This window comes from Octodon degus, unplaced genomic scaffold, assembly GCF_000260255.1.
Source record: "Octodon degus isolate 3935 unplaced genomic scaffold, OctDeg1.0 scaffold00047, whole genome shotgun sequence".
Lineage (NCBI taxonomy): Eukaryota > Metazoa > Chordata > Mammalia > Rodentia > Octodontidae > Octodon > Octodon degus.
In genome coordinates, this window is record NW_004524623.1 from 1,246,887 (window position 1) to 1,260,796 (window position 13,910).

Genomic DNA, 13,910 nt, shown 5'->3' on the forward strand with positions numbered 1-13,910 from the left:
GAAGCAGGTCTGTTGGCCTGAGTCAATTCAACCAGACAAAGCTAGAAGATTTCTATTCATGTTGTCCTTTCAAACAAAGGACCAGAGTTGGCTATAACAATTCTTTATAACAAACTGAGCACAAACTCTGTTACTTTTAACTTTTGGGGCAAAGTTTATTTTGTATTGCTTTGAGGGTTGTGTTACTTAATCTTGGTTGTTACCGTGAGTGGATTAAGCAACTCTTGGAGTAGTGACTGGATCAAGGAGTGTGTTATGGTTTGTGTCTGGATGTCCCCTTGAAACCTCGTGTGCTCTGGGCGGAGGGGGAAGCAAGCTCTTTGGGGCATCTGAATCTAGAGTTTGTAATTCCCTCGTGGTCCACTGATGGGATTAAGGGTATGGTGCCACACCCATTACAGAGTGGATAGCTTGCATGCAATGTAAGGGACAGAAAGGGGCTTGTTCCTTTTTCCTTTCCTTGCTTGCTTTTGCTGTCTTCCATGGACATGAACTGCTGCCCTCTGCCACGTTTTACCCTGCCTTGGAGCCAGTTGATTACAAACTGAAACCTCTACAAATCTTGAGCTAAATAAATCTTTCCCCTTTTAACTGTGGTTGTCAGGTATTTTGTCTCAGCAGTGAGAAAAATAGCTAACAGAGTGCTACTAATTAGGATTAATTAATCAGGATTAACCCATGGATGTCTAAGGCTGAGCAGGCTGCTAGGAGGTGGGGCCCCATGGGAGGAGACGGGTCTCGGAGAGTAGGGTAGGTGTTGGAGGGAGTATCTCTCGCTGATACTCTTCTCTTATGAGCAGCTTTTCTTCACTCTGACCTTTGTCTGTGGTGTCACTGCTTTGCTACCAGCTACCATGGACTGCAACCTCATAAGCCATGAACCTAGATAGACTTTTCCTCCTTTAAATTGTGGGAATCAAGTATTTTGTCCTAGCCCCAGGAAACCTGACTAATAAGGAGGCAGTGAAGTTTCATGTCAAGTGGATGCCTGGAGTATGCAGCAGCCATTGATTTGACCTCAACTTGCTTGCTTTCATGCATGTCTCTATTTCCAGAGTGACCTTTCTAAATGCTATTCTGACTACATCATTTTCCTGTCTAAAAAACATTTCCTACTTGGAAGTTCTAGTCAAGATAAAAATTCAGGTTTCGTTGGCATATGATGTTACCTCAGTTTGTTTCCTACCTAGTTCTTCCAACCTCACAACCTGCTTTGCTCTGTGTTGCAGTGTATACTGAACTTCTGGTATCCATTTCTCCAAACCTACCCTACAGCTTGACATCTCCATGCCTTATCAAGGTGTAGGGTGGGTTGTGGAGAAGGATAAATTCACTCTCTGTGTTTGAGCTGGGCCATTATTTCCTACTCTCAGATACCTGTTTCCTGGTTCTTAGGCCTTTAGACTCTGACTAGGTCTTAACCCATTGTGCCACCCTCTACTGCTACTTGAGGCCTTAGGCATTTAGACTTGGAGTTCACTAAATTATAATGTGAACCTTCCTGGATCTCTGGCTTGCAAATGGTGGAGTATAGAGCTTGACTTTTATAATTACACAGCCAATTTTCAAAACATTTCTCTTCCTCTCTTGTGTTTCTCTGAAGAACTTAACTATGCTATGGTGAACTCTACTTCTGCTGTGAACAGGGACAGATTTGAGAAGTATTATATTACTTTATAACATTCTTCTGATTATAAAATAAGTACATATTTACTGTACAAAATTTGGAAATGTAGGAAATTATAAAAAAGAAAATAATTACCAGAAATTTTAATATCTAAGGCTAAGATCTGCTCATATTATACATAGTCTTCTGTCATATTTTTCATGGTCAAATGAATTATGTCTCTATTCTACATAATCATGATCCAACTTTATACAATTTTTCCTGGTACTATTTTTAAAATTTCAATGAAATATTCCTAACATAAAATGTGCCATTTTAAATATTTTAAGTGTACAGTTCCATGACATCAAACACAGTCGTATTGTTGTACATTCCTGGTACTGTTTGAATTCTTTTTACCTGTAGGTATTGTTCTTCTTGTAGGTTGAGAAAATTATCTTCTAGCACATCTTGATTATTTTTCTAGTTCTCTTTGGTGTATGTGCAGGTGGGGACATGAATATTCTAACCAATATATCACTTTTTTTCCTTATAACTCCCTATTTTTTTTTTCTTTTTGCGGAACTGGGGATTGAACTCAGGTCCTTGTGCTTGCCAGGGAAGCGCTTATTCCACTGAGCCATCTCCCCGGCCCCCTAACCAATATATCACTTCTTGAGCTTACATTTGGAATTGAGTGCAGCAGCATTGATTCTTATGGTTTCTCTGTTCTTTTCCTTCTGGAATGCCTCATAATTTAGTTGTTTGTTTTGATAAAAGATGAGACCTTCATTTTGGAGAGAAGTCAGCAAAATTCCCTGTAAGTAAAGCAAATAATTAGTACGCAGAGAGTTTCTGGTATTCTGTACAAGGAACCTGAGACTCACTCGATAGGAGTAACTGGCCACACATAGCTGTGGCTTTGCTTTCACAGGTCAGCTGCAGAGAAAGCAGTAGAATCTCTCAGTAGAGAACCACGTCCTTTTTTTGATAATGTATGCCTTGGGCATCTGGAATCGAGATGACTGTTCTCCATCTGAGCCAAGAATCTGGAAAAGTGGTGGAAACACCAGATATGATTCAGTGTTTCACAATGGCATCAAAGACAACTTATCAACACTCAGTTACCAGGCAGTAGCTCAGTGTGAGTGAAGAGAAAGACAGGGCACGTGTGAGGGTATGAATGTGGACAAGGGCTGAGGTCAGTGATTTTTTTTTTTTTTTTTTTTCAGAACCAGGGATTGAACTCAAGCCCTTGCACTTGCCAGGGAAGTGCTTATTCCACTGAGTTATCTCCCCGGCCCCAAGGTCAGTGATTTTTATGAGCATATTTCATGGCCTAGCTCAGTGCATCTTCCTACTATGTAAATATGGAGCTAAAAGACCACTTGTTTAACCAGTCACCTTACGATGGTTTTTATCTCCGTAATTTCCCATTGCTATGAATAACTCTAGGCTAAATGTCCTTGTATATGCAACTCATGTGCTCTTTTCTTTTAATTACACTTACCCATGTCATTCTTTAAAAAAATTAGCTTATTCCCAATATTTTCCTACTACCATAAATGATACTTGGATAAATATCTTTTTTTTTTTTTTTTTTTTTTGTACTGCAGCGCTTTATTTCTCCTTACACAATGACGTGTTGTTGGGGCCTAATGTTCTCACAGTAGAAAACTAAAAATTTGTCATCTTAAAAGAAGTGAGTACAAAAAAAAATCCTTACATAAATTAAAAGAATGAATAAATTTACAGATGTAAATGCGAACTGTTTCCAACTCAAGGCAAGTAAACCACCGCCGGTATTCAGGTGGGAAAACAATGATGGTGGATGGAAACAGGGTTGTAAGGCTCGGACTCTCCCACCCTGTTAGACCAGCAAAAAGACCGGAGTCACAACTGGTTCACCAAGTCCTGCCAGCCCGAGAAATCCTGTAACAGTCAGCTCCGACTCAATACCCTGCACAGATCTGTGCTGCGGTCACCCAGATTGCCAAGCCGCGGATTTCTCCAAGTGTGCTCAACTCAACCACCAAGTGACCGAACCACATTGACTAAGGGGATGAATCAAAGATATGCACAGGGTATAAAACAGACCAAAAAACAGTTAACTTGAATACAAGGTCAAAATCAGCAACAAGTTCTACAATCCAGTGCTGATATCAGATACAAGCTTCAAGGACAAATTTCTTTCAAAGGCTTATTCCAGTTTCATGAGGCTAGCATGAGGTTTGTACATTTGCCAGGGCAAATTATACTTCGGAATCAGCTCATGCAGCAGGTGCCTGGCACCTGCTCAGTCCATTTAGAAGCATTTACGGTGCACAATGGAGGGGCCTGACTCATCATACTCCTGCTTGCTGATCCACATCTGCTGGAAGGTGGACAGCGAGGCCAGGATTGAGCCGCCAATCCACACAGAGTACTTGCGTTCAGGAGGGGCGATGATCTTGATCTTCATGGTGCTGGGTGCCAGGGCTGTGATCTCCTTCTGCATCCTATCAGCAATGCCTGGGTACATGGTGGTGCCACCAGACAGGACTGTGTTGGCATATAGGTCCTTGCGAATGTCCACGTCGCACTTCATGATAGAGTTGAAGGTAGTCTCGTGGATGCCACAGGATTCCATACCAAGGAAAGAGGGCTGGAAAAGCGCCTCTGGACACCGAAAGCACTCGTTGCCAATGGTAATCACTTGGCCATCAGGCAGCTCATAGCTCTTCTCCAAAGAGGAGGAAGAAGCAGCTGTGGCCATCTCCTGCTCAAAGTCCAGGGTGACGTAGCACAGCTTCTCCTTAATGTCACGAACAATCTCCCTCTCAGCAGTGGTGGTGAAGCTGTAGCCACGCTCCGTCAGGATCTTCATGAGGTAGTCTGTCAGGTCCCGGCCAGCCAGGTCCAGACGCAGGATGGCGTGGGGGAGGGCATAGCCCTCATAGATGGGCACTGTGTGGGTGACCCCATCACCAGAGTCCATGACAATACCAGTGGTGCGCCCAGAGGCATACAGGGACAGCACAGCCTGGATAGCCACGTACATGGCCGGGGTGTTGAAGGTCTCAAACATGATCTGAGTCATCTTCTCTCTGTTGGCTTTCGGGTTCAAGGGGGCCTCTGTCAGCAGCACTGGGTGCTCCTCGGGGGCCACACGCAGCTCGTTGTAGAAGGTGTGGTGCCAGATCTTCTCCATGTCATCCCAGTTGGTGACAATACCATGCTCGATGGGATACTTCAGGGTCAGGATGCCACGCTTGCTCTGGGCCTCATCGCCCACATAGGAATCCTTCTAGCCCATGCCCACCATCACACCCTGGTGTCGGGGCGGCCGACAGTGGAGGGGAACACAGCCCGGGGAGCGTCGTCGCCAGCAAAGCCAGCTTTACACATGCCGGAGCCATTGTCAATGACAAGAGCGGCGATTTCTTCTTCCATTGCGATCTGGGGTGGCTGGGAAGCGGAGCAACAAGAGAACAAGCAACACGGGCCGGTGGCGGCGTCTCTGGATAAATATCTTGTACATACATATTTTCCCCTGTTCATTTATTTTCTTAGGATAGTTTCATAAGAGTGACTTAGTAGTTACTCATTGGTCAGAGAACATGTATTTTGTAAAAATTTTGGGTACAGTTTGCCAAATTACCTTATAAAAATGTATAAATATTCACAGCTATTACTAGTATGTCAGGATTTCCCTTTCACTGTTTTCTTGGCCACTCTGGGGTTTATGGGTATTTTATAACTTGATTAGTTATGTTTTGTGGAGTAGTGTCATGTCTTAAACACAAATAGTAATTTCGCCAGGGAAGTGTGCCCTACCTCAATGGCCAATTTAGAAACAGTCTTCCTCCCTAACTGTGTGGTTGCCTGTGAAAAGTATCTTGGAAACTTTCTTTAACCCCATTCATTAGAAAATGTGCCAAGGTGTGAGGTAGAGCCCTTCAAGTTGGTTTAATTACTATGTATGGAAAGAACATGAAAAAATTACCCTCTCCTTTAAGGTTGTCTTGAAACAAGTGGCCTCATGACATTGTCAAGTTGTCCTAGGAATGCATGTTATGCATTAGTGGTGTAAAAAATGTCAGGGATATTTAGAAGTATTCCTAAGACCCTTTGAAAATATTTAGGGCAGGGGATTAACTGATGAGGTCCTTCCAACTATGGCTTTTAGTCCAGCAAATTATATTTAGGCACCCGACACTAGAAATATGTAGACAAATTGGAGAGAGTTCAGAGAAAAGCAATAAAAATGATGAAGGGAATTGAGGGACTGATTTATGAGGAGAGATTAAAGTAACCAAAAACCCAGAGCCAGGACCCAGAAATGACTTCAGGGAACATGATAACAGACAACAGATATTTCAAAGGTGTAAACCACCAAAGCAGGGACATATTTAGCTTAGTACCCAAAGCACAAGCAGGGGCAATGAGGTGAAGTGAAAAAGAGGAATCAGATGTACTAATTTATCCAGGAGTGTCTCCAGAGAGGGGTTTGAAGTTCTCTGACTGGAAAGTTGAGCACCAGACAGCACTCAAATCCCCAAAGAGACGATTCTAGACCGGAAAACAAGAAAATAGACATGCAGGTTAGATTCTGCCAAACCCGGAAGCACCTCTACATTGTTAACCCCATGGCAGCCATATAAATATACTATCTGGGGTCTCAAAGGTAAAGCAATATGGCTCGTCTCTTTTTCATTTCCTGAATTTAATGCCCCTTTAAGTTGACAAGTTTAATCATGTTGCAACATGTGCTTTTCTAATCATGGGTCTCCACAGGCTGTCCTAGTGCTGGGGGTGGGTAGATGCTGAGGCTACTGTTCAGGAGCCAGGGGGGCCTCTGGGGTATTCCTCAGCACCTCTTGAAATCTGGAGCACAGAGAGAGCTGAGTGGTCAGTGGCACCGCCCTCCCACCCCAAGCCAGGGTTGAAGCCTCTCATCAGTCTCAGTGTTTTGGCTCCAAAGCTTATCTCCAGTATAGAATGGAGGTGACTGGTTTCTTAAAAAATTTACCAGGATAGAGGTGTCAGGGGAGATGGAAAAGGAACATCAGGACCTATTTGGGGATATGGGTCTGAGTTCGACTCCTTCATTGTACTGTCAAGAGTAGACAGTCAACATGCTTGGATTTGTTCTGGCTAAGATTCAGTTATCCATGAAGTGGAAAACAGAACGATAAGGATAATTTAAACAAATAACAGTACACTCATTTCTATTGTTATAACATTTTGCCCTTTCATAACAAGCCAACAAATGTGCAATTAGCAGTTATCAAGGGCCCCAAGCCCTGCCTACCATGTAGGCTTTTGTGTGGTACTCAGAATTGTTGCTGGGGTGAGGGGATGGAGAGGAGGTGGGGAGAACCAAGGCCAGGTGTGCTAATGCCTGTCACTAGGCATGAGCGAGAGACAGAAACAACCATTTGTAATGCTTAGGTTAGGAGCCTGGGCCTTTGCCACAGTGGGGTTTCTTGGCTTACTGTGTGACCACGGCCAAATGATCTAACTTCTCCATTTCATTTTTTCATCAATAAAAGCACAGAAAATATAATACCTGGCTTCTAGGATTGTCGGAAGGATTACTACATAAACCATGCAAACATACAAAGTGCTTAACCAGTCTTGCACCAAGTGAGCAAGCATTCAGTCACCCTCTCCTCCTTGTGTACAGCCACTCCACAGGGCAACTGGTGTCTTAGCAAGGGGGCCCCTCTAGCTATCTGTGAGAACGAGAAAGACATCCTCACCCACCTCTATGAGTATTCCTGAAGGAATGGATGGCCATGAATTATCAGGAGATCTGTGAATTCAGTGAGAGGTTTAAAACTTTGATTTTCTAATTTCAAAATTTGATTCACTATTTTATTAATCATAAGATATTGAGTATACTTAATATTTCAATATTTTAAAGAACCTAAATAACCTGTTTTTATTGTATCTATGACAATGGTATAACCAAGGAATTTGCTTCTGGATTCGTAACTGTGTTGGTATTACGTGATCACAGGAAGTGACAGCTTCCAACTTTCCCTCAAGCGTTTCTCAAGTTTGAGAAAGACTGAGCTGGAATAAACACCATGGCAGGTCAAGGTGGAGAAAGTGAGACGGCACAGCTAGGGTAGTTACACGGGAACCTGAAAAAAGAGACATTCCAGAAATGAGTCACCTGTTCCCCAGGGAGACGGCAGTGAGCTGGAGAAGGAATAAAGACAGCACAAATCTAGAGTCCACCTCTACCGAGCAACTTCCCCAAGCCACGCCTTGTGGCCACTGCAGTTACCTTACATGCCTTGAGCAAGTTAAATCATTTTCATAGTTGAGTTTACTAGCAGTGCACAGCCCCAGTGTTGCTGGTACCATTGCTAGGAGGGTCGGCTTTGAGGGGCAACTCTATTTTTGTTTCAAATCCCTTAAGTTAAACCCAGGATGGAAGAGAAGCAATCCCAAGAAGAATGATGGTGTGCCCCTATAGTATTGCCAACTTGGGCTCAGGAAGCATGGATCAGATTATGTATGGGTGTAGCTGGTTCTGAAATCTGAGCCAGAGAAGCAGGAGGTAGGTTTTCTGCAACCTGAATTCCTCTATTAAGTGGTATTGTGAGGTCTGAGAAATCGGAAAAGCATGGAGTTAATGTACCTTGTTCTCTTATTGGTTTCTCTATGAAAGCAGCCAGGTATGTGATCAAGGGTAGAGAGACGGATGAGGTAAGGGACTATGTGGGTACTCTCCTACATTCTGTTCATTTTTTTCCACATCCCCAAACTGCTATGAGATAAAGTCTATTTAAAAAACACAATCAATGCCGAGTAACTCACTGTAAAAACTACTGATCATTTATTTGTATTTGCCCCCTTTTCATTAATACTACATAAAAATAATTTCTTTTTTTCTGTTTCAAAAAAATTTTAAATTTGTATTGGTACGTGTTTGGAGTGTATAATGATTGAATTCATTGTGGACAGTTGGTACATGTATGTAATACATTTTAATTCTTTTCATAATAAAAAGATATAACAGAGAGAAGAGAGAGAAAAGACAAGAGAAGAGAGAGTACAGGAGAGGAAGAGGAGAGAAGAGGAGAGGAGAGGAAAGGAGAGGAGAGGAGAGGAGACCATAGGAGAGGAGAGGAGAGGAGGGGAGAGGAGGGAAGGGGAGAAGAAAGAGAAATGGATCATTGTTGGCTTGACACTCGATGGGGCCACAGTGGGCTGATGTGAGTCTGGAGCCTGACACATAATAAATACTCAGTAAATTTATAATGAATGAACAGATTTATAATGAAGTGACAGATAAATGAGTAACAGATAAGTGAATAACAGGCAGATGAGTGAATACATAGATAAGTGCCCGTTGTTGGCACATGTGGGCTATGCTGTGCCCTCAGGCCATGCTTGGGTGGTGGCTGCCCCTAGGACCAGCCTTTTTTCTTGCCCCTGGCTCACAAGCTTCTCCTATCTCTAGACTCCTTGAAGTACAGCCACCTTCTTGGTTCTCTTCACTACTGAAGACAAATGACCAGGTCTGTTTTGACCTAAGGGTTTTCTGCCTATTATAGAAACAAGTGAAAACTTCGTTCTTTCAATTGCTAGAATATTAAAGAGGATTCTCTGTGTCTTCAGCCCTGGTATACAGTGACAACAGGAGGATGCTTGGTTTCTAGCAACTGGTCCTTGTCAATTGTCACATCATCCTTCTTACTATCTAACATTATTGGTATTCTTGCTTATTTTGTCTCCTTTTTTTTTTTTTCTGAATGTAAATTCCTTGAGAGCAGGCTTCTGCCTGTCTTACACCACTGTATCTATATAGCATAAAAAGGCCTCTGCTGGAGTGAATGCTCTTATTGGAGAATAAGAACCTAAGAGGTTGGGACCAGTGAGATAGCTCAGCAGCCTAAGTACCTGCCTGACAAGTACAAGGTCCTGAGTTCAATCACTGATAGTGCAAAACAAATGAACAAACAAAAATCTTAAGAGGTAGAGAGTAAGTTTGCACAAGAACTTTGAATCAGAATTGAGGCTCTCAACAGAACTTAGATACATTCAGCGGATAATTAGAGAGACAGGTATACAACTTACTCATTCAAAAGTTATCATCCGCTATGTGCTAGCTACCACCCAAGTGCTTTACATAGAGATGTGGCTTTGATCCTCAGATGTCCAAGCCAAGGAATAGAACTCCCAGCCCAACCTCTCCACTCATTTCGGCTGCCAATTTGCTGTGTGGGTTGGACCAAGTCACTTACCCTCTCTATGTACAAAGTAGGTTAGTTGATAGTCCGTCACCTCCCAGGAAAGTTGTAAGGATTAATTGGCATTTATAGGGTGCTTTGTGATCCAGAGATGAAAGCTCTTCTGTCTCTGCCAAATTGCATGATTACAGTAGTGTGGTAGGATGAATGATTTAGGGCTTACGAAGGACTTTGAAGATGAAAAGAAACTAAGTCTTATTATGATTTCTTTTAGCTTCTAGGCAGTACTGACCTCGAAGTTTATGTGCCCTGAGTCTTTCTGGCACCACTAGGATTTTGTGTCTTTTGCTTGTTCTTCCCAAGAAGTTATGTTGGCCCTCAGATTTTTTTTTTTTTAGTTTGCATAATTTTTAAAAGAAAAATCCAAGACAGCATCAGCATTGTAGAAACACAATTCCAATGAACCTAGGACTAAAGGAGGAGGAGGAGAAAGAGGAGGAGAAGGAAGACACAAAACAGATTTTTGTCTGGTCCTCTCACTCCTGGATTTAAATCCAGTTGCTTGCTGATTGTTGTACTAAGAATTCTATTGAAGGACAAAGTGGCTCTTCACCAAAATCAGCAATATAGTAACCAGCTGAAAGTGATTTGAGGCATCAATTTGTTGGGTATTAACTTTAAAAAATATATTCAGGATTATCACCTCTGGCAGTTAAAATTACTTTGTACAGAAAAAAGAGGTTGAGATATATTCTGTTTTTTTTTCCTAGAGTCTTTCTTCCACTTTGGAGCCCCTTAGGGGAGGAAAAAGATACTATCTGGAAATACAGGACTCCAAGTGACCTTTTTACAGGTTTCAGGAGTGGGGAGGTGGTGGGCACTATTGAAAAGCACCTAAATCAGGTCTATAAATAGAGGGGTCTTGGGTTCTGGGACTGTGGGCAACAAAACCTATATGGAGTCTACTATAGATAATCTCACTTTAAAAAAGTCATTTTTCTCATAGCCTATCTGGGTGGTAAATTTGAGATAGATGGTCATGGTATTTAGAAAAGAGGATATGATACAGTGCCCCGACACTTGCTCCTTCTACCCCTTACATGTGCGGTCCTGAGCCACTGCCCAACTCATCCTATGCATAGGACAGGACTACAAAGGAAGGTGTAGAGTTTACTTGGTGGGTGTCTTCTGTATCCTCCTTAGCTGCAGACCTGTACAGGGTGTTTCTGAGATACAAGGACTTGATCCTGGAGATGGTATACCAGGTAGGATCTAATCTTGGCTAGATCCATACTTTTGCCCAAAAGAAACCCACAAGAAAAGAAGTAATTTTCAATTTCTTAATGCTAGAAAGAAAGTAAAATTGGTCTTTATTATTTATTTTAAAACCTGACTGAAGGGCAGAGATCTTTAACTTTACTGGGTTCATCCTGATCCTTCCCCTCTTCCCTTTTTCTCATCCCACTTCATTTGTTCAAGTCAAGGGGTTTCATTTTACTATATTATTTAATTTATTTATTTTTTAATTAACCAGACAGGATGTTTATCACAGGACTGAGGTAGTTTGTTTGCTTTAGGCTCTGAGGCCTAGTCCCACCTACACACATCTGATCAATTTCCTAGCCTCAGTGGCTCCCAACATATCTTCCTTTTTTTTTTTCTTTTGTTAGCAATGAGTGTTCCACTGCAGTTAGAGAAGCTATATTTGAAGAAGGCTTTAAGGGATGTTTTCATACTTGATTCCTGTCCAAAGATTGTAGGTATTTGAATTCAGCAAAATAACCCAAAATAGTTCAATAGTCCATAATAGTAGTGGGTTATCAGGACAACTGGTAATTGTCAGAAGTTGGTCACTAGAGCCTTTTACAGCTCAGCATATTAATATGGCATTACTTTTTATACTTCATGGTTACACTTTTCTGCTGGATGGTTAAGACCAAGTTAAAGCCAGACCTATATAACTAAAAAAGTAACTTTTGCTATTTGACAAGGTCAGTCAAATCTCCTCAGGATTTACCCTGGAACTATGTACAGCACCTTGTAGATCTTTTGTCAGTGTCAGCCATCTGGATGAATCACAGCCATTGCTTGACCAATTTGCTCTCTGAAAGCCTGAGAATATTTTTTCTCTCTACATGACTCTCCTTAGGCATACTCTACATTGCCAATCACTTTCCTCTTTGGTCCCATAATCTCCTTGATCAGAAAATTTGGGACACCACTGAGTTACAGGATGTCACAGCAGAGGTTCTCTTATGTCCTGAGTCCTCATTGACCTTGAAGGGCTAGGGCCAAAATATTGGCTATCCTTGTAGCCCATGTATCTCTCTAATTTTTGGTCTGCAAACTTTAGTTGTTAAGCATCCAGAAGAGAAGCTTAATGATATTATTATCCTGTAACTACTGTATTTTTTTTTAATGTGTGTGTGTGTGTGGCCAGCTCAGCCCACCAGGGGGCGGGGCTGGCGGGCATGTGGTGCTGGGGAATTGAACCGTGGTCCCTGTGCTTTGCTAAGCTTGAGTAGGTGCTTTAGACCACTGAGCCATCTCACCAGCCCACTACTGTATTCTTTTAGAGTGCATAGTAGTTAGTGCAGGCAGGTAGAAGAGCATGATGCCAGCAATATATTACCCACTTTGTGCTATATTTACATGGGAATGAGGGTTTGGCTTTTGCAAAACATAAAGCTTACGCAATTTAAGTCAACAACAGCATAGGAATATAGAGCCCCCTTGAGACCTAATTCTGGACGTTCTTATCACTGTAAAACTTGGTATTATGCTGAGCTCAAAATAAAAGCTACAATATGTGTCCCACCACATGCGTAGACATTTCTGGCCAGAATCATTTGTGTGTGAAGGAGGACACGGTTCTGAGTGCCAAGTAGAGAAAGTGCCCATGCTCAGTGAGTGTGGCTATGAGGGAAAGTTTTCATCTATTTCAAAACCTTTTGGTAATTCACAAACAGGCGAGCCATTCAGTAATATAATTGAGTTTTCCATTTCTAAACAGTGATATAACAATATTGTAGCTTGCTCCAAGATTCTGTTTCAGAATGTCCGGTTTCTGGGCAGCTATTTTAAGTGGCACAACTGAGCTTTATTGAATTCGGAGAATATTTCTTTATCCAGTGCTTTCTGAAGTCATAAGATTACTTGATGAAAGGTGCTTTGTGAAAACACTGCCTTGTTTTAAGAAAATATTAACCAACTTTTATAGCTGTCTTTCCTCTGTATTTGCGTTGGTATGTTGCTCTGGGTGTAGCTAGAGTTGCATGACTTTTAAAGCACAGCTTTTATATTTATTATTTCATTATTTTTTATATTCTCTGAGGACTGTTCCCAGTAGTCTTCTATATATTTTGTTTTTGTTATGTCTGATTCTAATTTTATCCAGGAACTGCTATAGTTCGATGGTTTTAAATCGCAGGAAGAATATGTGCCAAATTAAAGGCTTATTGCTATATTTTTAATCTTCTCTTGCTGAGAAAAAAATAGCTTTTATAAAAATGTATATTTGAAAATATTTTTATGTGTTATTTCAGAAGAAGTCGGAGAATGCGGCAGTATAGGACAGGGCCAGGGGATCCTTTGCAAAAGAAACATAAAAATGAAATATTAATACAATTGGGCACTAGCTTAAAGAAGTTTGTTCTCCAGAAAATAAAGTTGCCAAATTTTATTTCTTGAAGTCCACTGTCTAGCATAGTTGATATCTCTGTCTTCATTATTTGATTATAGGCCTAAGAAGTCACTAGAGAGGGAGGCCATCTGGTTTTACAATGGATTTTATTTATTGGCTGAGGTCAGGTTGGAGACCTCTGGGAAGCAGGCGGTTTCCAATAATAGCAGATTTTAGATGTTACTTGCCTTATCCAAAGAACCAGTTATTTAATCAAAGCTCAGTAGCTGCCTGGATATCTACAGGTATAGCACACTGGTTCATTATTCTTATAGGGAATCTATCAGAAGACTATTTGGGTACACATAGAAAAAAATCCTCTAAATTACACTTGGGCTGGGAAGTGTGGATTGACTAGCTAGATAGGCTTGATTATATATTAGAGGAGGAATCTTAATTTTGTTTTTTTCTGTACTGTATTCTTATTATTATA

The 13,910-nt window shown here is 41.5% G+C and overlaps 1 pseudogene across 1 annotated transcript; it reads right to left on the reverse strand.

Annotated features, from left to right (window-relative positions):
* Nucleotides 1-3,470: 3,470 nt before the first annotated feature.
* LOC101587811 lies at nt 3,471-5,101 on the reverse strand (annotated as a pseudogene). Its single transcript, XR_192526.3, has one exon. The product of XR_192526.3 is annotated as an actin, cytoplasmic 2-like (transcript).
* Between the last annotated feature and the right edge of the window lie 8,809 nt (nt 5,102-13,910).